Source organism: Pelobates fuscus, chromosome 2 (genome assembly GCF_036172605.1).
Source record: "Pelobates fuscus isolate aPelFus1 chromosome 2, aPelFus1.pri, whole genome shotgun sequence".
Taxonomy (NCBI): Eukaryota; Metazoa; Chordata; class Amphibia; order Anura; family Pelobatidae; genus Pelobates; species Pelobates fuscus.
The window spans coordinates 88,072,480-88,079,855 of record NC_086318.1 but is presented as its reverse complement, the minus strand read 5'-3'; the positions used below and the strand labels follow the sequence as shown (position 1 = coordinate 88,079,855).

The 7,376-nt window shown below is 47.6% G+C and overlaps 1 protein-coding gene across 3 annotated transcripts in view; it reads left to right on the top strand.

The window, feature by feature from the left end:
• The first annotated feature begins 1,677 nt into the window (after window positions 1–1,677).
• Window positions 1,678–7,376, top strand: part of LOC134585550 (diacylglycerol O-acyltransferase 2-like) — a 40,960-nt gene continuing 35,261 nt past the window's right edge. For 2 of the 3 annotated variants that reach the window (XM_063440983.1, XM_063440984.1), the window contains exon 1: window positions 1,678–1,820. The gene's annotated coding sequence lies outside the window, so the exon portion shown is untranslated. Of the gene's footprint in view, window positions 1,825–7,376 lie in introns of all 3 variants that reach the window. The other variant, XM_063440985.1, reaches the window with a different exon arrangement.

Genomic DNA, 7,376 nt, shown 5'->3' with positions numbered 1-7,376 from the left:
GATCATTGCACCCATTGAGATGAGGTGGTCTGGGTACCTTTAGTGGTGCTTTAAGACATCTATTGATGACCGTGTACAGATATTTCATGTTATAAACCCACAGGTTGTTCGCCAATATGTCCTTTCTCATTTTTATTATTTATTATTTATTTATATTGTGGCAATATTTTCTGCAGTGTTTTACATTTCTAGACAAGAGGTGAAGAAATCCCTGGTCAAACAAGCTTACAATATTGGAATTGTATAGGTTGGAGACCTAGATGTGCCAGGAGGTTTTCAAACTACAACTTCCATGATGCTTTGTCATTATAAAAGCATTCTTAAAGGACCACTATAGTGCCAGGAAAACATTCTCGTTTTCCTGGCTCTATAGGTTCTTTGTGTCCCCCTCCCGCCGGGCTGAAGGGGGAAGAAGGGGTTAAATTCTCCTCCCTTTTCCGACGTCATCCGCCGAATGCGCATGAGCGGCAAGAGCCGCGCGCGCATTCAGTCAGTCCATAGGAAAGCTTTACTATGGACGCTGGCGTCTTCTCACTGTGAAAATCACAGTGAGAAGCACGGAAGCGCCTCTAGCGGCTGTCAATGAGACAGCCACTAGAGGCTGGATTAACCCATTTATAAACATAGCAGTTTCTCTGAAACTGCTATGTTTACAGCTGCAGGGTTAAACTAGGGGGACCTGGCACCCAGACCACTTCATTGAGGTGAAGTGGTCTGGGTGCCTATAGAGGTCCTTTAAGGCATACAAAACATCATGGGAGTTGTAGTTCTACAATATCTGGGAATTTACATTTTGGGCAACCACGGACTAGATATTTTTATATTAGAGGTAACTGTAGGTGCATAGTTTAATAAAGATTGAACACTAGTGTATTTATTAGAAGCGTAAAGCTGCATTAGCCATTACTTATCGTTGCAATTAATGTAAAACACTATATTTACATACTGAATTGCTTTTAATGCCTGTGTTTTACCGTAGATATTTTCTTTACAAGTAGATGTCTGCATTACAGAATGTATAATTATTTGTGTTTGGAGTTATAATTATTCCTTTATGATCAATCCTTACTGTACCTTCAGATACCAATTGTATTTTCTCTGCAGATTCATTAACTGTCCTCTTAATATCCCTGTTCTCCTGCATTTTAAAATATCTGGGGCTTATTCACCAAACAGCACATTGCAGTGATTTTAAATATGAATTGTAAAATGTTGGCAAAATTGGTCAATAGCGTGGCTATTTTAGTCTGAATTTTGCTATTCGCTAATTCTTCACAACTTGCTGGTTAGTGCATAACCCCCATCCCATTCATTGCACACAGACACAGATCATGCTGGCAAATAATTCATGCTAATAATGCATATTGTGATTATTATCATAAATTATGATTTATTTTACCAGAGTACCTGCCTAAGAAAAAAAAAAGAAAAAAAATGGTAAATATTAACAATGCTCTGCTACAAACTTAATATAAACTGAAGGTTTACAAATGGTTTCTATTATTGCTGCTTAATCTATAGCTAATCCCTCCAGCAGCTACATTATGTGAGAACATGCTCTGACTGTGTAAGATTTGCAGCATGCTGAGTTTCTACATCATGACAGGGATGAAGAAATGAAGCAACCAATCAGGACTCAAACTGAATGGCAAATCAGCAGCCTCCTTCCATCCTGCTGGAGTGGGTACCAGCCAGCCCCTCCTGCCCTGATTGTGAACACAGAACATGTTTGGATGAAATCTTCTATTTTCTGTACATGACCTCGAATTATGACACATCTTGAAATCTCCCGTTTAATGCCTCCCCCTACAAGGGGGAAGGTAGGTATGTTTGGCATGCTAGGGGGAGCAGAGGGAATAGCACGGTACATGTGTGCATGTATGGCCCTTATTTTGCCATTTCTAATCCCCATTGCCCCGTTGTAACTGCTGGTGTGCACTTCTTAGGTAACTTCTAAACCTGCTTAAATCAGAATTCAGAGGTGTTCAAAGTAAAAGTTTTTCTGCAGGATATTAGATTGGGAACCGTTTTACTACTAAAATTTTTTTTTTAGAAAGATTAAGAAACGAGTGTAATCTAGTACTCTATATAAGAGAGAGAGAGAGAGAGAGAGAGAGAGAGAGAGAGAGAGAGAGAGAGAGAGAGAGAGAGTGTGTGTTTTGTTTTTATGAGAGACAAGCAGGGTTATTTACTAAAGAAAGAATTCAAAGTAAATTTCACGTTTTCGAACCAGAGTAGCTGACCTAAAGGCTGCAGGCATAGATGATTTTAGAGAATGTTTCCAGCTCGGCTATTTAAACCTTAAATTTGAAATTCACGTTAAAATCCCACTTTAGTGAATAACCCTGTATGTTGCATTGGGGCTGTTTGTATGTTGACAATAACTTTCAAAATCTACCGTATATCAAGGTGGGAGAGTTATCCACAATCTTCTGTATCACATTCAGTGCGTTATTAATCTGTCATGTGTTCTATATTACTGTATTGAGATATTGTTATTATTATTGTCATTTATATAGCGCCAACAGATTCCGTAGCGCTTGACAATATTATGAGATGGTGGGTTTAACTATAATTACAAGAAAACTTACAGGAATGATAGGTTGAAGAGGACCCTGATCAAACGAGCTTACATTCTATAGATATGAATCAGATTAGCATACCACTTACTTAATTCGAATTTAATCTTGAGTCATTCAATGACATATATATATATATTGAATTACCACATACACACACATATATTATTATTATTATTATATTTGATCCCCTGCTGATTTTGAACGTTTGCCCACTGACAAAGAAATGATCAGTCTATAATTTTAATGGAAGGTGTATTTTAACAGTGAGCGACAGAATAACAAAAAAAATAAAAATCCAGAAAAACGCATGTCAAAAAAGTTATAAATTGATTTGCATGTCAATGAGTGAAATAAGTATTTGATCCCCTATCAATCAGCAAGCTTTCTGGCTTCCAGGTGTCTTTTATACAGGTAACAAGCTGAGATTAGGACAACTCTCTGATAGTCTCAGCTCGTGACCTGTATAAAAGACACCTGGCCACAGAAGCAATCAATCAGATTCCAAACTCTCCACCATGGCCAAGATCAAAGAGCTGTCCAAGGACGTCAGGGACAAGATTGTAGACCTACACAAGGCTGGAATGGACTACAAGACCATCGCCAAGCAGCTTGGTGAGAAGGTAACAACAGTTGGTGCAATTATTTGCAAATGGAAGAAACACAAAATAACTGTCAGTCTCCCTCGGTCTGGTGCTCCATGCAAGATATCACCTTGTGGAGTTTCAATGATCATGAGAACGGTGAAGAATCAGCCCAGAACTACACGGGAGCATCTTGTTAATGATCTCAAGGCAGCTGGGATCAGGGCCAGACGGGGAAAGAAATTCGGCCCGGGCACTTTTGAGTCACAGTGGCCCACTGCGAAGGGGGCGGCATTAGAGAAGGAGTGTTTTGTCATCACCCATGACAGGCATGCCCCCTCTCAAAGTGAGCATGTTGGTTCAATGCTCTTGAAGGGTGCGATGTATGTGTGTATGTGCAGGGCCGCCATCAGGGCATGACAACCGCAACGGTTGTCATGGGCCCGGCGGTCCTGGGGGGCCCGGACTGCTCAGGTCGTCCGGGCCCCACATTCAGTGGGTACATACCGGGTCGCAGGGGGCCCTGCGACCCGGTATGTTCCCACTGGGCCAGCCTCTTCTCCTGGGGGGCCCAGGAGCCGGCCACCTCAGGGCCCCCCAGAGGCTGGCCCTGCTGACACCCGGCGGGCGCGCGAGGGAGCACTCTCCTCTGAGTGCTTCCTCTTCAGCTCCCTCGCGCACCGTACTGATGCCGGAGCCGGAAGATGACGTCATCTTCCGGCTCCGGCATCAGTACGCGGCGTGCGAGGGAGCTGAAGAGGAAGCACTCAGAGGAGAGTGCTCCCTCGCGCGCCCGCCGGGTCACCGGGTGTCAGGAAATTTGAGTGGGTGGGTGGGGGTGGGGGGGGGTGGATTTGAATGAGTGGGGGGGAGAGGGAAGGCAGGAAATTTGAGGGAGGGGGGAGGGGGGGAGGGAGGAAATATGAATGAGTGGGGGGGAGAGGGAGGGAAGGGATGAAATTTGAGGGAGTGGGGGGGAGAGGGAGGAAATTTGAATGAGTGGGGGGAGAGGGAGGGCAGGGAGGAAATTTGAGGAGTGGGGGGAGAGGGAGGGAGGAAATTTTGGGGGGAGAGGAAGGGAGGAAATTTGATGGGGGAGAGAGGAAGGTAGGAAATTTTGGGGGGGAGAGGAAGGAAATTTGAGGGAGGGGAGGGAGAGGTAGGAATTTGAGGGGGGAGAGGAAGGGAGGAAATTTGAGGGAGGGGGAGAGGAAGGGAGGAAATTTGAGGGAGGGGGGAGAGGAAGGGAGGAAATTTGAGGGAGGGGGGAGAGGGAGGAAATATGAATGAGTGGGGGGGAGGGAAGGGATGAAATTTGAGGGAGTGGGGGGGGAGAGGGAGGAAATTTGAATGAGTGGGGGGAGAGGGAGGGAGGAAATTTGGGGGGGAGAGGAAAGGAGGAAATTTGATGGGGGGGAGAGGAAGGTAGGAAATTTGGGGGGGGAGAGGAAGGAAATTTGAGGGAGGGGAGGGAGAGGTAGGAATTTGAGGGGGGAGAGGAAGGGAGGAAATTTGAGGGAGGGGGGAGAGGAAGGGAGGAAATTTGAGGGAGGGGGGAGAGGAAGGGAGGAAATTTGAGGGAGGGGGAGAGGAAGGGAGGAAATTTGAGGCAGTGGGAGAGGAAGGGAGGACATTTGAGGGGGGGAGAGGAAGGGAGGACATTTGAGGGGGGAGAGGAAGGGAGGAAATTTGAGGGAGGGGGGAGAGGAAGGAAATTTGAGGGAGGGGGAGAGGAAGGAAATTTGAGGGAGGGGGAAAGGAAGGAAATTTGAGGGAGGGGGAGGAAGGAAATTTGAGGGAGGGGGGAGAGGAAGGAAATTTGAGGGAGGGGGGAGGGAGGAAGGAAATTTGAGGGGGGAGGGAGGAAGGAAATTTGAGGGGGGAGGGAGGAAGGAAATTTGAGGGGGGAGGGAGGAAGGAAATTTGAGGGGGGAGGGAGGAAGGAAATTTGAGGGGGGAGGGAGGAGGAAATTTGAGGGGGGAGGGAGGAAGGAAATTGGAGGGGGGAGAAGGAAGAAAATTGGAGGGGGGAGAAGGCAATGAGAGGGAGGGGGAGAAGAAGGAAATTGGAGGGGGGGGAGAAGAAGGAAATTGACGGGGGTAGGGGGAGAGATTGACATCCATCACACACACACACAATGCACCCCTTGCACACAGAAAAACACACAATGCATTACACACAGACACACATACACAAGCAATGCATCCCTTACACACAGCAACACACAATGCACCCCTTCCACACACTCAGTGCAGACCCAGACCTTGAGCTGTGTAAAGGGCCCTCAAAAAATGGAGCTGCTTCTCGTTCTCCCAGAACATTGATTTTTGTGACCACAGTTACAAACCGCCTCCAGAGAGCCTGTTCTACACCAGACCAGTGGAGCCAGACGGCAGCTGAAGCCCATCATCATCCTCATCTGGTTGTAAGTAGGCAATCTAGTATATTATTCGTGGCACTAATCTTTAATTTAGCTCACATTAAAGGGACACTATAGTCCCCAGAACCACTGCAGCTTAATGTAGTGGTTCTGGTGTCTATAGCCTGTCCCTGCAGGCCTTTTATTGTAAACACGGCGGCACTGCAGCACTGTGTTAGTTAACATGGCAGATCATATGGGTGGGGCACTGTGATGTCACATGGGGGGCGGCAAACTTTACTTTTGCCTAGGGCGGCAAAAATCCTTGCACCGGCCCTGCAGACACTGCATCCCTGTGGGCGGACTCGGGGGGGGGGGGGGGGGGGGGAGAGAACTCGGGTGCAGGCGCCGGGGGGCCCAGACCTTGAGCTGTGTCAGGGGCCCCACAATTTCTGATGGCAGCCCTGTGTATGTGTGAGGAGTGCAGTGTGTGTGTGAGGGGTGCAGTGTGTGTATGTGTCTGTGTGTGTGAGTGCATTTTTAATGTGTGTGAAGGGTGCAGTGTGTGTTTGGTGTGCAGGAGGGGGGGGAATTAGTGCGGTGTGTGTGTGAGGGGTGCAGTGTGAGGCTGTGTGGTCTTTGGCATCAACTCAACTCGCCGTGTTTGGAGGAGGAGGAGGAATGCTGCTTATCACCCCAAGAACACAATCCCCACCATCAAACATGGAGGTGGAAACATTATGCTTTGGGGATGTTTTTGTGCTAAGGGGACAGGACAACTGCACTGCATCAAAGGGACGATGGACGGGGCCATGTACCGTCAAATCTTGGGTGAGAACCTCCTTCCCTCAGCCAGGGCATTGAAAATGGGTCGTGGATGGGTATTCCAGCATGACAATTACCCAAAACACAGCCAGGGCAACAAAGGAGTGGCTCAAGAAGAAGTACATTAAGGTCCTGGAGTGGCCTAGCCAGTCTCCAGACCTTAATCCCATAGAAAATCTGTGGAGGGAGCTGAAGGTTCGAGTTGCTAAATGTCAGCCTCGAAACCTTACTGACTTGGAGCAGTGGCGGATCCAGAGCCTGACCTTGGGAGGGGCACTTGCAGATTATTTAGAGAAATAATCCAGACACAATACCCACTACAGCTCAGTGTAGTGGTTATGGTGCCAGTAGTGCCGGGACCCCCTCCCAGAGTAAGTAGTCAAACCGTTTAAGAACAGTTTGACAACTTACCTGAGGTCTGCTTGGAAATGGGGCTGTAGTAGGGCATAGGAGCAGAGGTGCAGTGTGTGTGTGTTTGTGTAAGAAGGACTGTGTGAGCAGTGTGTGTGTGTGAAAGTTGCAGTGTGTACGTGAGGACGGCAGTGTGTGTTAGGGGGCAGTGTGTGTGTGCATTGCAGTGTGAGTGGGGGGCAATGTATGTGTGTATGGGGGCAGTGTGTGTATGGGAGGAAGTTTGTGTGTATGGGGCAGTGTATGTGTGTGGGGGGGCAATGTGTGTGTAGGGTGTGTGTGTGTATTGGGGGCAGTGTAAGTGGGCAATGTGTGTGTATGGGGGAAGTGTATGTTTGTATGTGGGGCAATGTGTGTGTGTATGGGGGCAGTGTATGTATGTGGGGGCAGTATATGTATGAGGGGGCAGTGTGTGTGTATGGGGGCAGTGTGTGTGTATAGGGGCAGTGTATGTGTATGGGGGCAATGTCTGTGTATGGGGGCAATGTCTGTGTATGGGGGCAATGTGTTTGTATGGGGGCAGTGTATGTATGTGGGGGCAGTATATGTATGAGGGGGCAGTGTATGTATGTGGGGGCAATGTGTGTGTATGGGGGCAGTGGATGTATGTGGGGGCA